The sequence below is a fragment of the Hemiscyllium ocellatum genome, chromosome 11, assembly GCF_020745735.1.
Source record: "Hemiscyllium ocellatum isolate sHemOce1 chromosome 11, sHemOce1.pat.X.cur, whole genome shotgun sequence".
NCBI lineage: Eukaryota > Metazoa > Chordata > Chondrichthyes > Orectolobiformes > Hemiscylliidae > Hemiscyllium > Hemiscyllium ocellatum.
In genome coordinates, this window is record NC_083411.1 from 13,304,506 (window position 1) to 13,324,705 (window position 20,200).

Below are 20,200 nucleotides of genomic sequence, written 5' to 3' on the forward strand. Positions count from 1 at the left end.
GACACCCATTCTCCCTGAGCCCATCAGATTTTAGTGGTGGTACAGGGGTTAAGTGGCACTGAGAGGTCTCTTCCAAGTCTCCTGGACTCCAGATTTGGGTTTGTCTGTGGCCTCATGTGGGGCAGAGTCCCTCGCTGGCAGGCATTAAGTCAACAGTTGATGGATCCAGCATTAGGTAGGGGGGGGGTGGGGGGTTGGGGAGGTCATTAAATGCGAAGCTGTTCTCTTCCCTGTTTTTCCTCACTTCTCTTCAGTGCTTCCCATTCTCCTGCACCCACCTGTAGCTGGGGTTCCATTGGTGATGTTCTTCTTAGGCTTCAGAGTGCAATCTGCCATGGGGATAGATAGTGATATAGTGATCTCAATGGAGTTGTAATCCAGGGATCCAGGTCTGGAGGCAGGTTCAAAACTCACCACTGGGAGGATTTCTACTGAAATGATAAAATTTGGACTTCAGTTAGTCAGTGATGAATAATAAAAAAAACAATCTGGTTCATTAATATATTTTAGGGAAAGGAAGTCTACCCTCAAGACTCTTAGAACATCACCAACTCAGATGCATAGCACTCAGATTCTTAACAGTCCTCTGAAGTACAGCCACTCAGTTAGGGATAAGGATAGGAAACAATTTCAGGCCTTGCCAGTACCGCCTACATTAAAATACAAGTATAGAAATGAAAGTCCTTTGATTGTCCAGCAGTTTGTGGAGGTAAGGTTTTCTGTCCCACTGCGGGCTTGATTGGGTGAGAGGGACAATGCTGGCCAATGAAGGCACTTAAAAATCATGCTGGAACACTCCTCCAAACGTGTGTGTGTGTGTGTGTGTGTGTGTGTGTGTGAGAGACTCCAACCAATGGGGGTTTCCTTCAGTAACACTGATTTTTTATAAAATTAATTCACAGGATGGAGGCATCTCTGGTTGGTTCGGCATTTATTGCCTCTCCCTAATTGCCCAGAGGATAGTTAAGCGTCGACTATGTTGCTGTGTGTCTAGAGTCACATGTCAGGCAGACCAGAGAAGGATGGCATATTGCCTTTCCTGAAACACATTCATGAATCAGATTCCTGCTTACCCCCCCCCCCCACAACTCCTCTACCCCAATCAGTAACGCTTCTGTGCTATTATTAGATTCTTAATTTGAGACTTTGGTTGAATTTGAATCCCACCATTAGCCGTGATGGAATTACAGTGAAAAGCTTTGTTTACGAGCAGTACAGCAAATTACAGTAAGCAAGGATGTGCAGATCAAGAAGATTAGACAGAGGTGTACAGGTTACAGTTACCTACTCTAATCAACCTGTTCAGAGATGTCATTGTTCACTTCTGGAGCAGGTGAGATTTGAAAACACCTTTTGGTTCTGAAGCAGGGACACTACCACAGCACTAGAAGAATCCTGAGCTCTACTGAATCCTGACCGATGACCTTTCATCAGTTTTGTCCTATAGGTCAAGACTGCAATTTCCCTTTCCACATGGTTGAAGATGCCCTCATCCATGTCCCGCACCACTGCCCTCAAACCCCACCCCTCCAACTACAACAAGGACAGAACCCCCCTGGTCCTCACCTTCCACCCGACCAACCTTCGCATAAACAGCATCATCTTCCGGCACCTCCAAATGGACCCCACAAACAGAGATATATTTCCCTCCCCAACCCTTTCCACTTTCCGCAAAGACTGTTCCCTCTGTGACTACCTGGTCAAGTCCACGCCCCCCTACAACCCACCCTCCCATCCTGGCACCTTCCCCTGCCACCGTAGGAATTGCAAAACCTGCACCCACACCTCCTCCCTCACTCCCATCCAAGGCCCTAAAGGAGCCTTTCACATCCATCAAAGTTTCACCTGCACATCCACCAATGTCATTTATTGTATCCGTTGCTCCCGATGCAGTCTCCTCGACATTGGTGAGACTTAGTGCTTTCTCACAGAGCACTTTAGGGAACATCTCCGGGACACCTGCACTAATCAACCCCACCACCTCGTGGCACAACATTTCAACTCCCCCTCCCACTCTGCTGAAGACATGCAGGTCCTGGGCCTCCTTCACTGCCACTCCCACACTACCTGGTGCTTGAGGAAGAACGCCTCATCTTCTGCCTCGGAACACTTCAACCCCATGACATCAATGTGGATTTCACCAGTTTCCTCATTTCCCCTCCCCCACCAGACTCCAGTTCCAACCTTCCAGCTCAGCACCATCCTCATGACCTGTCCACCTCCCAAACTTCCTCCCCACCTATCCGCTCCACCCTCCTATCATCTTTATCCCCACCCCTATCCACCATTGTACTCTTGGTTACCTTCTCCCCAGCCCCACCACCCCCTCCCATTTATTTGTCCACCCTGGAGGCTCCCTGCTTTCATTCCTGATGAAGGGCTTTTGTCTGAAACGTCAATTTTCCTGCTCTTTGGATGCTGCCTGTCCTGCTGTGCTTTTCCAGCACCACTCTAAACTAGACTCTGATTTCCAGCATCAGCAGTCCTCACTTATGCCCATTTGCAAATCCAGTTTATTTTGTGCTATGATTTCTGTTTCAGTACAGTGCAATGGATGGACACAGCACATTTTGTATTTTCAAATTGTGTGTTTGAGATCAATTTGCATTTTGCACTTGGACTCTCACTAAATGAGCTACATCCTGGCTGATATAAAACAGAAACTGTTGCAGAGTCATCAGTTTAAGATTTAGCAGTGGCATCCATTTGTCAAGAAAGAATGGAACAAGAATTTGGGGCAATTAATAACCAGTTGCTGAAAATAATTGCACAGTGGGAAGCTAAGATCAATAAGGCTAATCGATTTCTCATCAGCAAGCTCTTTGATTTGAAGTTGAGGCAAATTATTATAGTGTTGCACAGACAATTCTTGAGGAGAGATTTGGGATGTTGTGTGTAATTTTGTAAATCCATCCTTCATACAGACTTTCGAGATGATTAGAGGAAAAATGCCAAGCAGCAGAGTTGGAATTCTGACATACTCCAATATTCTTCCCATCACAAATTACCTTTTTTTTTTGCAGAGCAAGGGTAGCTGGATTGCAGATAAGGATGATTTGCTCTTTAAGTAGAGAGTGGATATGGTTTGCAGGCTTTTGGAGTAGAGTTAATTTATTGTTTTTGACACCATGTGAATATAGCTACCATTCTTGCCATAACCGTATTATTTGCCTAATGCATGATAGCATATTTGGACAAATTTGAATGCTCTCCCTGGACAATATTTGGTAACGTGGGGGCCACTTTGGCAGTGGAGCGATGGCAGGTGGGCTACTTAATACTTTCCTCCTGCCTCCCCTTGTATCAGCTGGTGAAAGACAGGGAGGGAGCCCAAGAAGAGCATATCCTGTTGGTATAGCTTGTGAGCTCATATGGTGATAGTGATGGTCATTGGACAAAAGCTTTAGGCACATGGGTCTTCCACCACAGGCCTGATCTCCACCTAATTTAGTGGCTTACCTTACAAGAGGTGACATGAGTTTCCAACTGACAGGTGAGACCTGGGCGGCACGGTGGCACAGTGGTTAGCACTGCTGCCTCACAGCGCCAGGGACCTGGGTTCAATTCCTGACTCAGGCGACTGACTGTGTGGAGTTTGCACGTTCTCCCCGTGTCTGCGTGGGTTTCCTCTGGGTGCTCCGGTTTCCTCCCACAGTCCAAAGATGTGCGGGTCAGGTGTATTGGCCATGCTAAATTGCCCATAGTGTTAGGTAAGGGGTAAATGTAGGGGTATGGGTGGATTGCGCTTCGGCGGGTCGGTGTGGACTTGTTGGGCCGAAGGGCCTGTTTCCACACTGTAAGTAATCTAATCTAATCTAAAACCATCCCATCTCCTCTTTCAAACGTTGGAATTATTCTCTGTCCTGTTTATGTTCAAAAGGAACATTGATTAATTAATTCCCATTGAGCTTTATATAAGTAGACCGAAAAAATACTTTTTTTTTGCCCATCTAGTCAGCTCCTTCATGTTCTGCCAATTAAAGACTTGGGAATGCCCATCATAAAGTGTATTACCAGTTGGATGCCTGAAGATTCACTCAACATCGACAAATATATAAGAGGGAGCAGAGAAAGGTGACAATAGGATTCATTCTGTCCATGTCTGCATGAGTTTCCTCCGGGTGTTCTGGTTTCCTCCCACACTCCAAAGATGTGCAGGCAAGGTGGATAAGCAGATGTGCTTGCTAGGAGGGTTAGCCATGAGAAATGCAAGGTTTCAGGGATAGGGTGGGCCTGGGTGGGATGCTCTTTGGAGGGTCATTGTGGACTTGATGAGCTGAATGGCCTGCTTCCACACTGTAGGGATTCTATGATTCTCTGAAAGTGATGGCATAGATTAATTTGTACGTTAGCTAGGGTGTTGCTTAATAGCAGTTAGAACATCAATTAAGTTGAGGCCGACAGTAAGTGTGATTGAGTCAGTGCCTCACACTCGTACATTGTGCATTAAAGGGAAGGAAGGAACACCATCTCAACCAGGCATTCAGTCAATGATAGCACACTTCAAAGCCTTGTAGACGTTAAGACGGTATAAAATAATTTCTGAGGCAGATGCCTAAACTCCTATGAACCGATTAATTTACATCATTTAATCACTATTTGTGTGGCTATGCATGATATCGGCTGTGCTGGGGATCTGTGACCATACACAGTAGAATGTCTCATTCAGTGTGAGAGTGAGAAATCTGGGCTGGTATAAACCTTGCTAAACTTCAATAAAGGTAGTTACATAGGGGATGACAAAAACTGGGAAAAGAGTTTGGCAGAATATATGGAACAATGCCAAACGTTTAAGAAAATTGTTCATGAATCACAGGATTTATATTTCTCACTGAGGAAGAAAGATTCTGGAAAGGAGATAAACTGACAAAATACATTATGGATGGTATCATATTGTAAGAAAAATATATACAATGTGGCAAGGACCGGTGGTAAGCCAGAGGACGGAGAGTGTTTTATGAGCCAAGAAAAGTGAGCAAAAGATAACAAAGAGAGAGAGAAAATAAACAACGAAGGCAAAACAGCAAGCAAAATAAAACATACAGTAAAAGCTTTGTCATTGCTCTTCCTTTACATTTATTTAAAGTGGACATAAGCCCCTTAGTGATTGAAGCTGGGGAAATAATAATGGCGAACTAGGGAATTTTCAAGGGGTTGGATAAATGTTTTGCATCAGTCTTCATGATAAAGGACACTGATACCATTCCAAAAACACAAAATAATGAAGGGGTTAATGGAGGGGAGGAAATACACACCTTAACTATCCCTAGAGAAAATAATGGTGTGGAAAACTGCTAGGTTCCCCCACACCTAATGGGTTGCATCCACAGACCTTAAACAAAGTATTTTTAAATTAGTGGTTGCACTGGTAGCAATTTTTCAATGATCTTTCAATTCTGGAAAAGACCCATGGGTTTAGAAATCCACAAATGTAATGTCCCTTATTCAAAAGGAGAGGGGCACATAAAGTAGGGAACTACTGATCTATTAGCATCTGTCATTGGGAAAAAAAGTTTGACTCAGTTATAAGGGATGCAATATAAAGAGCTGTAAGAAATACACAATACCGTCAAGCAGAGTCAATATGGCTTCATAAAGGGGAAATCTCTCTCAATATTACTATTACTCGGATTCTTTGAATAGGTAACAAGCAAGATAGACAAAAGGGAACTGGAAAATGTAAATATATTTGCATTTCCAATAGCTGTTTGGAAATTGTTGGGGGCAGTATACAAGAATGATTAGAGGATTATCTAATTTATAGAAGGCAGAGTTAGGATAAGGGAGTCCTTTTCAGTATGACAAACTGAACTAGTGGAGTGCCACAGGGATCACAATTCGGTTATAATGCATGTTTTGTCAATCCGAATTGGCTGTAACATGATTGACCAATTGTGGACATTGTTTGGATAACACGGACTCTCTATTGAACGGGTGTAGCGATTTTCTATTAGCGATCTTCCAAAGCGCAATTTTCTACAGCGGTTTTCCATAGCATGATTTTCTATAGAACAAGGTTGCAGAGGAATGCGAAGACCGCTTTACAACGACCTGTACATACGGATAATTTGCCTGATGGAAATGATTGTACTATTGCCATGTTTTTGGGTGACACAAAAAGTATATGTGTAGCCAAGTAATGAAGATGACATAGTTTACAGACAGGTTGAGTGAGTGGGAGAAAATGTGGTAGATGAAATAAAACCTGGAAAAATATGATGTTGTATATTATGGCTGGTAGAATAGAAGAGCTAAATATTATTTAAAAGGGGAAAGTTTGCAGAAAACAGCAACACAAAGGGATTTGGACGGTGTTCCTGCCCATGAATTACAGAAAACTAGCATCTACGTCCAACAGGTAATAAAGAAAGCAGGTGCAATGTTGGCCTTTAGTTTACAGAGACTGGAGTATAAAGGTAGGGAAGTCTTGCAAAACTTAACAAAGCACAAGTCAAATTACAACTGTGAACTGAGATATGCTGACATTGGAGGCAGACTCACTCAGTCAATTCTGGGAATGGAGGGGGTTTGTGATGAGGTGAGATTGCATAGGTTGGACTTGTCCTCATTGGGACAAGGAGAATGAGAGGAAACCTTGTTGAAATATATACAATTTTTAGAGGGCTGGACAAGTTAATGTAGAAAAATTGTTGCCCCTTGTAGGAGAGACTAGGCCTAAAGGACATAACAGTAAAGGATCATCTTTACTTTTAAGTCAAAGTTGAGGATTCTCTCAGAGGATTGTGAATCTGTGGAATTCCTTACCACTGGGTTCTATCAAGACTGGGTTATTAAGTGTATTCGAGGTTGAGAGAGATTTTTAATCAGTAAGGGAATCAAGGATTATGAGGATAAGGCAGGAAAAGGATTATCAGATTAGCTGTGATCTTGTTGAGTAGTAGAGCACTCTTAATTGGCCAACTGGCCCACTTTTGCTCTCTGCTTTGTGGTTCTATGATGTTGTATTTACTCTTTTGCAGCTTGTGTGCTTCTGTGAGATCATTTTTTTTCTTGTAAATAAATTCAATTTTTGATTTTAGCCTGAATACAATGGTCTGGAAAAGTGATAAATGCCTATGCATTAAAACTGCAATGTAAAATGTGAAAGTTAAAAGATTTGTGTCAATTTGTAACAAGTTATTCCTAATCACAAAGGAAGTGTGGTAAGTTTAATTTCATAGGCAACACAATTATAAAAAGTGGCATGTTGTTTTGAACCAAAGCTTTAAAATGATGTTAGAAGATACCAATAATTAGAAATTGCAAATCCAAATTATCAAAATTAATTTACCACATAAAGTAATTGGGACAAATAAGATCGGAATGGAAGACATCAAATATTGAGACCTCATTTAATGATGTCCTCCTGACAAAAAAATGCATATGATATTCATGGCAGTAAATATGAATATCATTCAGTACTGTTCTAAACATGAATGAGGAAGTATTGCTAACTGAGTATGTAACATCATAATATTAAATAATTACACAAGAATTCCAAAGCAAATTGCACAGAAACAGACCCTTCAGTCCAATTCATCCAAACCAATTAAGTTTCCCAAGCTAAATTATTCACATTTGGCCCATGCACCTCTGAACCTTTCCTATTCTTGTCCCTGTCCAAATGTCTTTTAAATGTTGGAACTGTTCCTGCATCTGTCACTTCCTCTGGTAGTTCTATCCATAAACGCACCGCCCTCTGTGTGAAGAAGTTGAGTCTGGGGCCCCTTTTAAACCTGTCGCTTCTCACCTTAAACCTACCCCCTCTAATTTTGAATTCCCCTCCCCTGGAGAAAAGACTTTTACTGTTCACCTTATCTATGGCCCTCATGATATTGTAAATGTTTAAAAGGTCACCCCTCAACTTCCTACACTCCAGAGAAATAATTTATCCCAATTTATCCAACCTCTCCCTGTAACACAAACCCTACAGTCCTGGTAACATCTTTGTCGATCTTTTCTGCACACACTTTACTGTTTAATATCCTTCCTATAGCAAGGTGACCAGAAGTGTAAGCAGTACTCCAATAGTCGGCTCACCAATTTCTTGTACAGACGCAACACGATGTCTCAATCCTGTACTCAATGCTCTGACCAATGAGGGCAAGTGTGCCAAATGCCTTCTTCATCAACCTGTCTCCCTGTGATGCCACTTCCAAAGAACTATGTACCTCATTCTCTCTGTTTGACCCAGAAGTAAGAAACAACATTTCAGCTGACCATTTTGAGCTATTTGACAAGAAATCTGGGCTGTCATTAGTGTGATATTCCACATTTGAAATGCTGGCTCTGTGCAATTTCAACTCAGCAATATAAAATCCTACTTCAAAGACATACTTTCATGGAACTGGACGACTCAGTGTTAATGTTTGAGAGTTTAAAAGTCTGTTTTTGCCTTGACTTTGTGCAGTTGCAATTTACTACCAAGGTCCCTTGCTTGATGTGCATGCAAACAAGGAGGTGAATCTCTCATGGTCACTAAAATGGTCACGATTGATATCAGGTTAAATAATCAGAAATCTCAAGGTAATGCTCTCAGCTTTTTTTGAAAGTTTCCCATGCCAGAACTGGAATATGAAAGCTGCCATATCAGCAGCAGAAATTGCTGAAGAAACTCAGCGTGTCTGTCAGCATCAGTAGAAAGAAAGCAAAGTTAAATTCTGAGTCTGGTGACTAGTCTTCAGACCCGGACTCAAAACATTAAATCTGCTTTCTCTCTCTACAGATACTGACAGACCTGCTGAATTTCTCCAACAATTTGTGTATTTGTTTCAGTTTTCCTGCATCTACAGTTCTTTTTTTTAAATTTTACTAGAACGAAGGGGAATAGCCTCAAAATAAGGGGGAGCAGATTTAGGACTGAGTTGAGGAGGAACTTTTTCACCCAAAGGGATGTGAATCTGTGCAATTCCCTGCTCAGTGAAGCAGTTGAGGCTACCTCATTGAATGTTTTTGAGTCAAAGATAGGTTTTGGAACAGCGAAGGATTTAAGGATTCTGGTGAGCAGGTGGGTAAGTGGAGCTGAGTCCACAAGAAAGATCACCATTCATGTTCTTATTGAATGGTGGAGCAGGCTTGAAGGGCCAGATGGACTACTCCTGCTCCTACTTCTTATGTTTCAGTGAAGAAGTTTATTCAGGGCAAGTTGCTTCTATGCAGGATTTGAGTGTGCACACTGCCACATGTCATGGCTACAGCAAGAAATGCAATGGGGAAAGCATCTGGCCTCGAATTGAGAGTCGAGAGTGAGTTGCTGGAAAAGCACAGCAGGTCAGGCAGCATCTGGGGAGCAGGAGAATCGACGTTTTGGGCTCTGGACGGAAACATCGATTCTCCTGGGGCTCCAGCCCGAAGCATCAGTTTTCCTGCTCCTCGGATGCTGCCTGACCTGTTGTTCTTTTCCAGCAACACACTGTCAACTCTGACCTCCAACATCTGCAGACCTCACTGTCTCCTAGTTGAATTTAGAGTAGTTGCATTGAAATTTGGAGATCAACAGGGAGGAACAGTGATCATTGATTCACCTTGTGGATATGTGGTCTGAGGATATTTTTGCTCCAGTCTTGGAAAAATAGTGTGTCTGATCCCCTGAAATCAGGGAACTTAGTGAGGGGGAAGTCCACTATCTCAGAAGATGAAGTTGTAGGAGGGCCTGCTAACTATCATAGTTCTGTTGAAAAATCTCTAATCAAGAAAGTCTCTCTCATTATCTGTAAGTTCTTTATTTATTACACATTCCATCTACTTTTATAAATCTAGTTTTCTGGAGAATTTAAAAGTAAGATTTTGTGTTGGATTTATCTCATTCACAGCTGTTGATGGCAGTTGAAAGCTTAAAAAAATGAAAAAAAAATACCATTGCTACTGACTGCAATATCTTGGCCAATAGAAGATAGTTATGTTGGTGCATAGATGTTACTGGCAAAGTATTCTGTTCCAAACCAGAATGTCTTGCATAACCTTTGTCAAATTAGCTTCGCACCAAAAAAGGCTGTTAATAACAGTTCATTAATATGATCTGTGCTAACTCTGCGGGACGTAAGATTTTCTATGTGCAGCGTTTGACTTTCCATTTTACTCTACAGTTATAGACAAATGACAATTTCATAAAATTGATGTGGTTTAATTTTTAAGAGAGAAAGCTATTAATCACCCTGTCTGTGAAAACATAATATTATGTGAAAACATAATCTGTCATGTGACAAATAGGTCCAGGTTATGTCATAGAGAAAAGTTTCTAAAGCAAAAATCTTCTGCATAGCTACTGTACAATGTCAAACCTTTTATTTTACTTATTCATTCATGGAATAAGGATATTATTGGCTAGGCCAGCATTTATTGTCCATACCTAATTGTCCAGGGGGGCAGTTAGGTGTCAAGCACATTGCTGTGGGTCTGGAGTCACACGTAGGCCAGACCAGGTATGGATGACAATTTCTCTCCCTAAAGGACATTAGTGAACCAGAAGGGCTTTTCCAACAACTGACAATGGATTCATTGAATTCAAAGTACTCCATGTGCTGTGGTGTGATTTGAACCCAGGTCTCAGAATATCAACGGGTCTCCTGATGAACAGTCCCAACAATACCACTAATGTGTCTCTTTCCCTTGTATCTGTGCACGTTATGCTGGAATGTATTGGTCAAGACATTCCAGCCAGTGGCAAACAAATGGTATTTTTCATTCCCTAAGCTTTTAACTACCACCAACATTGGGTGAGTTTTTTGAGTGGTGTTTTAAGGTAATTGAGAGTTATGGTAATGTGACCCCCTACAGTGGAGCTGGGATCAGCGTGAGCAACTGTCATGGCTGTTCAATCAATCAGAATGAAGATTCTCACTGAGGTACACTAGCTAGATTTTAGCTTACAAATGGGAGGAATGTAGGATTGGCTTTGGTTTGAGGTCAGGGAACCTGGATGTTCAGGTAAGCCAAGTATTTTGCAAAATTGAAACAAAGAACTGCAGGTATTCAAGATCTGAAACCAAAACAGAAATTACCAGAGAGACTCAGCAACCATCAAGGTCACTGAACTCAAAGCATGAACTCTGTTTTCTCCCCTCATTCTGCCAGACCTGCTGAGTCTCTACAGCAATTTTGTTTTTCTTTCAATATTTTGCCAGGCTATATTATAGGATACTAATCAATGGCCAACTTAATAGATTGCAGAGGGGAAATGATCAGATGAGGTTTTTCCAGATGGTATGTGATGGTGGGATCCAATCTTGGGACAGGCAGATGGAGACTGGAAGTCAGCAGTTGGTGCTTAAAAGAGAGGGATTCTATTGCAGTTGAGGCAGGATATGAGGTAGGGCTTACGTCTGAAATATTGACTCTCCTGCTCCTCAGATACTGCCTGACCTGCTATGCTTTTCCAGCACCACACACTCGACTCTGATCGCTAGTATCTGCAGTCCTTTCTTTCTCCTAGAATACAAGGTAGGGTTGATTACACAGCTTATTGGTTCCGAAGGAGTCACTCCCACTCTTTCCAGTGTACGTCAGGCTGTATAGGCTTGGAGACAGTGAGGACAGCAGGTGCTGGAGAGTCGAACAGTGTGGTGCTGGAAAAACCCAGCAGCTCAGTCAGTATCCAAGGAGCAGGAGAGTTGACCTTTCAGGCATAAGTCCTTCATCAGGAATAGGCTTGGATTCCATTTATATGACCTCTCTTGTATCCATTGGAATTGACAAGACCAAATTTTCCAGTCTTGTTTGCTGGGTAATAGGTAACTATTTAGTGAGTGCCCTAACATTTTATCCTTCATGCATCTCAGTTCCAAATCATTTCACAAGTCAACAGTATGGCAGATGTCATGGAGGCAAGAACTAAATGGACAGCATCATGATGATTTTTGTGTTGAAATGTGCATGTGAGGACTGTAGAAATTGCTGTCTGATTCACTCAAGCACAGACTGCCTCACTCTTCTTCATATCATAAAATCTGGGTCAATATCTTTCCATGTGAGAAGAGAAATATTGCCAGTTGGTTGACGAAAACCTAATGTGGCTCATGTTCCAAGTCTGTCAAAATCAACCTTGATGCAAGTGGAAGAGACAGTTCTTGGTTATGCTGCAAATCATGTTTTCGTGGAATAAATACTGACTCCAGTTTTCTCTGGATGAGTTTTCTATTACCTTTAGTCATTGCCAATCTCATTCTTCTGACTGTTGGGATATTTTGCAGCTGTATACTTACGGAGAAAATAAGGCTGCCTACTGTTCTGAAGGTCTTTACCCAGCAATAATAGTATGTGACAGATAAAACCAACATCCAACTGGCATATGTATTGGTGACAGTTGGTTCCTACCAGCATGGGTCATGAGGGCATCCGGGTGGAATTATTGACCCACTCCTGCTTTGTTCCTTTTGTGAAACAGTATTTCAGTTTTAACAGTGCAATGTGGAAACATTTGAACCAACGTAAAAAGTTGTAGAACCTCAAAGTGGCGAAAAAAACACAGGATCCACATCCTAACTAATTTTCCTCACAATTGTCTATCCTTTAGTTTTCTTTGTGTGGTGGGAAATCGTGACCCGTCCTGACAATTAGTGGCATGAATGGATATTTCCATCCGGTATTGCCATCTGAATATTTCTCCCACCCTTGGTCCAACTGATGCCCAGAAATGGACAATTAAGGGCCACTTCTAGGCCGTTTCACACCCTGGCCTCAATTTTGAGACAGGCAGAAGTGGTACAGGCACATGGGCAGGCCCAATCGCTTATTCAGCGTAGGAGAAGTTCGGTAACATAGCGGGAGCATCACTATAAGGTAGATGTCCCCTGGCTATGTATACCACTCCAGACTTGATGGCCATGGAAGATACACACATTATATGGCAATCAGGTTGATTATGAATTTGCGCATCTTTCCATTGTGCCTATTGCAGGTGGAAAGAGCAGGAGAGTTTCCTGGTCAGCCAGGTCCAGCAGAACAGCCCCCATGTTAAGACTGCACATGTGGATTCTTGCCAAAGGCTGCACTCTGTCATAAGCATTGTGACCAGTCAACATTGTCCTGCTCAGGTCTTGGGTAGGGGTGTGGAGAGTGTGAGCATCTTCAGTACAGGCCATCCTTCAAATCCAGGAGCCCTCTGGATGTTCACTCCTTGACTGTTCTTCAAACCACAGTCCTCACTGCAGTATTATCCCAGATGACCTCTTTGATACATTGCCACCTCACAAACTGTGGATACTGGAGATTTAAATCAAAAAAGAAATTGCTGGCAAACTTGATGTGTTAACTCTGCCCCCCCCCCCCCCCCACCGCAGTTACCAGACCTGCGGAGAGCTGTACACAGTTCTTCAGCTGTGACTGAACCAAAGTTCTGTACAACTCCAACATAACCTCCCTGCTTTTATACACAATGCCTCAAGTAACAAAGGCAAGCTTCCCAAAATGCCTTCTATCCTGCCACTTTCAGGGATTTCTTCGCAATTTCTCAAGATCCCTCTGTTCCCCTGAATTTCTTAGTGTCCGACCTCTCACTGAGTATTGCCTTGTCTTGTCACTTCTTTCAAAGTGCATTACCTATTGTGAGCAGTCTTTCGTCCTGGACCTAAGGAGGTGTGTGTTGGCTTTAGACGAGATTCAATAGTATTCCACAAGAACTATCCTGGAGCTTGGCCTGTGAGGAGCTACGTTTAGCACTCTGGTCTGAAATCGATGGAGTTCAGAAGAAACGGGGGTATCTCATTGAAACATATGGAATACTGAGAGGCCTGGATAGAGTGGATGTGGAGAAGATGTTCCCACCAGTTGGAGAGACTAGGATTTGAAAGCATAGCCTCCGAGGGCAGAGATGACCCTTTAGAACTGAGATGAGGAGGAATGCTTTCACCAGAGGGCGATGGATCTGTGGAACTCATTGCTGCAGTAGGCTGTGGAGGCCTGGTCATTGAGTGTATTAAAAGAATTGGCAAAGAAGTGGCAGATGGAGTACAACGTGGGAAAATGTCAGGTCATGCACTTTGGAAGGAAGAATTGAGGCCTGGATTATTTTCTAAATAGGGAGAAAAGAGATATGCAAAGAGACTTGGGAATTCTAGTCCAGGATTCTCTCAAGGTAAACTTGCAGGTTGAGTCAATAGTTTGGAATGCAAATGCAATGTTGGCATTTATTTTGAAGGGACTTGAATATACAAGCAGGGATGTCGTTCTGAGGTTCTATAAGTCTCTGTTCAGACCACATTTGGAGTATTGTGCATGGTTTGTGCCCCATATCTCAAGAAGGATGTACCGTCCCTGGAGCGGGTTCAGGGGACGTTCACGCGAAGGGTCCCAGGAATATATTATGAGGTTGATGGAATGTACTGTACCTTTAAGGGAGAGAGAATGCTGTTCTGAACTGTATCAGGTATGTCATGTGAATACTTTGAAAGTGGAGAAACAGATCTTGTAGAGTGAGGAATCAAATCAAGATGGCATGGAGTTTAGAACATAGAACATAGAAAAGCACAGCACAGAACAGACCCTTTGGCCCACGATGTTGTGCCGAGATTTAATCCTAATGTAAAATATAGTAACAACCTATGCACCCCACAACTCACTGCTATCCATGTGCATGTCCAGCAGTTGCTTAAATGTCCCCAATGACTCTGCTTCCAGCACCAGTGCTGGCAACGCGTTCCATGCATTCACAACTCTCTGTGTAAAAGACCTACCTCTGCCGTCTCCTTTATACATTCCTCCTAACATCTTCAAATTATGACTTCTCGCACCAGTCAATCCTGCCCTGGAGAAAAGTCTCTGGCTATTGACTCTATCTATTCCTCTCATTATTTTGTACACCTCGATCAGGTCTCCTCTCTTCTTCCTTCTCTCCGATAAATGTCAAAGCTTATTCAACCTCTCTTCATAAGACAAGCCCTACAGTCCAGACAGCATCCTGGTAAACCCTCTTCGCACCTTCTCCAAAGCCTCTGTATCCTTCCTATAGTAGATTTTGCTTCTCTCAAATACGTTAAATAATGAGGAAGTCTGTGAGGAGTGGAATAGGTTAATGAGCTACCTAGGAGCAAAGATTTGTTGCGGCAGTGTGAGGGCATATGCTGGAATAAGATGGGGAGGACTAATGCTATTGTACATGAGCTGGAAGTAAGGAATGCTGTTCCAATAAAACATCACCCCTACAGGCTTAATCCTCTCAAAGCCACACAGGTCCAGAAAGAAGTGTATGCGATGCTCAATGAAGATGTCATCAAACCAAGTCAGACTGAATGGAGTTCATCGATCGTGTTAGTTCCCAAACCTGATAAGATTCAGTGATATTGTGTGGACTATCAGAATGTCAATGATGTAGCAAAATCAGACTCCTCTTCAATCCCAAGATTGGAGGACTGTATGGAGAAAGTTGGTCAAACCACTTCCATCACAAAGTTGGGCTTTCTGCGTAGTTATTGGCAGGTATCTATCAGAGAAGGTGAAAGAAGTTTTTGCATTTGTAATCTCAAACGAGGCTATATCAGTTCAAAATGATGTCCTTTGGAATGAAGAATGTACCCACTACATTCCAAGATTCAATAACAGAGTTGTCACCAGATTAACAAGTTATGTAAGTTATCTGGATAATGTAGTGATCTTCAGCGAGTCATAGAAAGATCACATGGTACAGTTGGCACAGCTCTTTGAACAATCACAAGAAGCAAAACTGATCATAAATTTAAACAAAATAGAATGCGCAAAGCCAGAGGTGACATTCTTAGGACATAATGTTGCACATGGAAGGTTGACCCTAAGGAACCCGAAAATGAAGACCATCGAGGAATTTCCACGACCATCATCGACAAGAGGTGTTTCGATTTTTGGGACGAAGAGGATTCTACTAGAGGTTTGTTCCAAACTGTAGCATTGTGGTGGCACCAAAGGCAGATTTACTAAAGCAAAGCACACAATGTTGGTGGACAGAACAATGCCAGGAAGCATTTGACAATTTAAAAGCAGTATTAACCACCAGTTTTAGTAACACCAAATGTTTTGAAACCCTCCAAAGTTGCAATCGATACTAACGATATAGGAATTGGAGCTATACCGCTACAGGCAGATAATAATGGAATTGAATGGCCAATTGTCTACTTTTCAAAGCAGTTCAACACCCACCCGACACAAAAACTCTACCATTGAAAAATAATTATTGAGTTTAGTACTGACCTTCCAAAATTTTAATATTTATGTGATGAACAATGTATCAGAGATGGTTGTGCGCATGGACCACAATCCTCTCATATTTTTTGAAAGATTTAAAGACAAAAATATGAGACTGTTTTGTTGAAGTAAGATGTTACAGACTTTGAATTTACAAATTGGACATATTGTGGATCATAAGAATGTGATAGTAGACATGTTATTGCAGATTTAAAGGAAAAAGTGTAGATAAAATTGGATAGATTCCAATGCTATACAGGTGTACAAAAAATGATATGAAAAGTATAACTTTGATTAATGACATATATATTTCATAGGAATGGGATTAGCAATTAGAAAAAAAAAGATGAAGCTATTTTTCATTATGATGGTTCATTGTTTTCTTAAGAAAGGAGGTATTATGAAGTTGAAGGCATGTACTGTACCTTTGAGAGAGAGAGAGAGAATGCTGTTCTAAACTGAGAGATTATAAGCATCTGTGTATATGACTAGTTGGCAGTCCCAGAATCTATTTGAAAATTGAATATATGCAACATTTGGCTGTGAAATGGATGCCTAGATTTTGATTGCTGTTGTGATCACAATTTGAATTTAACCAATCTGTTTAAAATATGCCCCAGGATACTAAAACTGAACTGAGTTTGAATTTATTGTTTTGCCAACTTCGAACCAATGAGATGATCCAATGTTGAGAAGTATAAGAATGCAGACATTTTGAAAATTGGTCAGAATGCAACTGCCATAGGAAGAGAAACTGCTTGAGAGTTAATTGTCCATCTAACATCTTGCCCTCAAAGAAATTAGAAAACAATGTTTATCAAAGATACCGTTTCAAGTGAAACGAATAGTGAAAAGTAAGAAGACGACCCAGGGAGATCATCAGCAATGAAATTGAAGACAATAAAGACAAAAACTGTGTGATTTTGAGATTAAGCTCATGTAATTTTAATAAGAAGGCAGGAGAATGGGGGTTGAGAAACATATCAGCCATGATTGAATAGCAGAGCAGAATCAATGGGCTGCACGACCTAGTTCTACTCCTATAACTTATCTGCTTATGGTCTGCAGTTTGCTGCCACCAACTTTGGACTGTCTAGCGATCAGTGATGGATGATACACCACTCAAAAGTGAGCCAAAAATGGGAAAATTCCACCCAAGGTGTTGCTGAAAGGTACAAAAGGTCCTATCAGCTGTTGTACCTTGATAAACACTCAACGCTGAGGCTGAAAATTAAACTTAGAACAGCATTTCACATGCTCAGGACATCCTTCAGCATTACTAGAATAAAACCTGAAAGGATTATTGAAGATTTGTTTGCTAATAGAATGAGAACCTCAGTAAGTAATTAAGAAAGCAAGTGAAACTGTGACCTCTATTACTAGGAGCTTGGAATTCAAAAACAGGGAAGTCTTGATACAATTGTGCAGGGTATTGTTGAGGCCATACGTGAAATGTCGTGTGCAGTTTTGGTCCCTGTATTTTAAAGACATTGGAAGCAATTCAAAAGAGATTTAACAGTCTGATTCCTGGGACCGATAGGGAAAATTATTAAGAGTGGCTCGACAGCTTTGACCTTTATTCATTACATTTTCAAAGAATAAGGCATCATCTTATTGAAACATGGAAGATTCTGAGGGGGCTTTGCAGGGCAGATGTTGAGAAGGTGTTTCCATGCTTGGATCATCTCAAACTAAGGGACACAGTCAGAGAATAAGGAGCCACTTACTTCAAAACTGACATCAAAGGAATTTCATCTCCCACAGAGAAGTGAATGTGTGGGATTCTCTAACCCCAGAGAGTTGTAGAGGCTAGATCACTGAAGTATTTAAAGAGGAGGTAGATAGATTTTGAAATATCAGGGAGTTGGCACAAACAGAGAGTTGAGGCCAGAGGCAGATCAGCTGTGATCGTAAAGATTGAAGGGGATAGGAGGGTGAGGGTGGTGCTTGACAGGCCAAATGGCCTACTCCCGCTCCTATTCCTTCTGTTCTTATAAGCCCTCGAGCAAATTTGGAGGTATTGAAACTTCTTAACGAACATTTCCAACATTCTTTCATGGAATGATTGCACTAACTCTCCACAATGCTGGCCACAACTGTGATTTCTACTTTGGTGAGCTCAAACCCATGAGCCTTGAAGTGGAAAAGAAAATGCAGATGTTGTTTTGAAGCTGAGGTTGTGATGCATTCAAAGAAGATTTCATCTGTGCAAAATGCCAAATTAAATCACGGGGAGATGGTTTACAAATAATTGGCTTGTGGTGACTTTTAAAGTGACACACAGAGGAAATGGTCCGTTGTTAATGGAATAGGGTGGAGGGAATCTCTGCAGTCCCATTGCAGATAGGAGGGCTGTTCCATATTGATGTAAATGTCAATCAACAATAATGATCAGTGCAGCGAAGGTCGCTCACCTCCCAGAGATCAAGCATTCAGCAAAATAACAGGGAAAATGTCATTCCTGAGCGAACTTTGTAAGATGAGAAGATTTTGATTGTCGCTTTCATCCAAAATGTTATTGTTTTTTAGATTTGTGGAAGAACTAGTCCAACTTATGATCTGTTATGGTGACTGCAGACTGAAATCTTATTGGAATTTGAGTGACATGGCCTCTGCAAGATTGTGGCAGAATTGAATGACAAATGCAGTAAAAGTCATTTCAACATTCCCAATATTTTCCTTCAATATCCAAATTTACCTGTTCATGTGACCCATACTGGGCATCCCTCCATGTGTCCAACCTCTCCCTGCCCTGCTGTGGGCTGCTTTCCTGCAGTTAGAAAGAATATCAATGAGTGCGATGACAGTTTGTGGCGTAGCTGCCCAGCATGGCAGAAATGTGGTGAGGTGGAAGAAGAACTGAACAGGTAGCACAGAGGAGATGCAAGTTTAGTGGTATTGGAGGCTGCAGTGTAGGTGGAGTGGGGACAGAGAAGGTGAGGGGAGCTGTTACAGGCAATTGTGAGAGTGATGGAGCATGAGCCTTGGTGAGGGTTTGGGGGGGCGGGATGGTTCTGGCACTGGATGTACTGGAACTGGAAGGTGGTGCAGAGGAAGTTCACCAGGCTGTTCCAGAGTTGAGAGCGTTGGCTTATGAGGAAGGATTGAGTAGACTGGGACTATGCTCATTGGAATTTCAAAGAATGAGGGAGGAACCTTATCGGAACATACAAAATTAAGAAGGGAAAAGATAAGGTCAAAACAGGGAGATTGTTTCCATTAGTGGGTAAAACTAGAACTAGGGGCCGTAGTCTAATATTAGAGGAGAGCAAATTTAAGACTGAGTTGAGAAGGAACTTCTTCACCCAAAGAGATGTGGATCTGTGGAATTCCCTGCTCAGTGCAGCAGTTGAGGCCACCTCATTGAACGTTTTTAAAATAAAGATAGATCAGTTTTTGAACAGTAAAGGAATTAAAGGTTATGCTGTGCCGGGGGAGGGGGGACTAGAGCTGAGTCCACAAAAAAATGATCCATCATCTGATTGAATGGTGTAGCAGGCTTGACATGCCTACTCCTGCTAATAGGGTAAAAAATGAGGTCTGCAGATGCTGGAGATCACAGTTGAAAATGTGTTGCTGGTTAAAGCACAGCAGGTCAGGCAGCATCCAAGGAATAGGAAATTCGACGTTTCGGGCATAAGCCCAAAACGTCGAATTTCCTATTCCTTGGATGCTGCCTGACCTGCTGTGCTTTAACCAGCAACACATTTTCAACAGGCTCCTATTTCTTATGTTCTTATAACTGTGCAGGGACAGAGTTGGAGTGGTGGTGCAGAGTTGAGTCTGTTACTGACCCTGGCAATGGGGAGAAGGTCATTGATGTTTTGCAGCACTGTTGTCCATTCCTCTGCACCCTGGAGATGGCAATGACCCAGGCACAGGGACCAGTGGTGACCGCAGTGCCGTCTTCCACCTTCTGTGACATCTCGTGACACATACTTCAGTGGGCAGCTTAGGAATGCCAGTGCTTGTCCCAAGTGCACTGCATTGTTTTCAAGATGGTGAGGGAGCAAAAGGTTCTGCTGACTGGGTTGGATTTCCACTGAGTCGC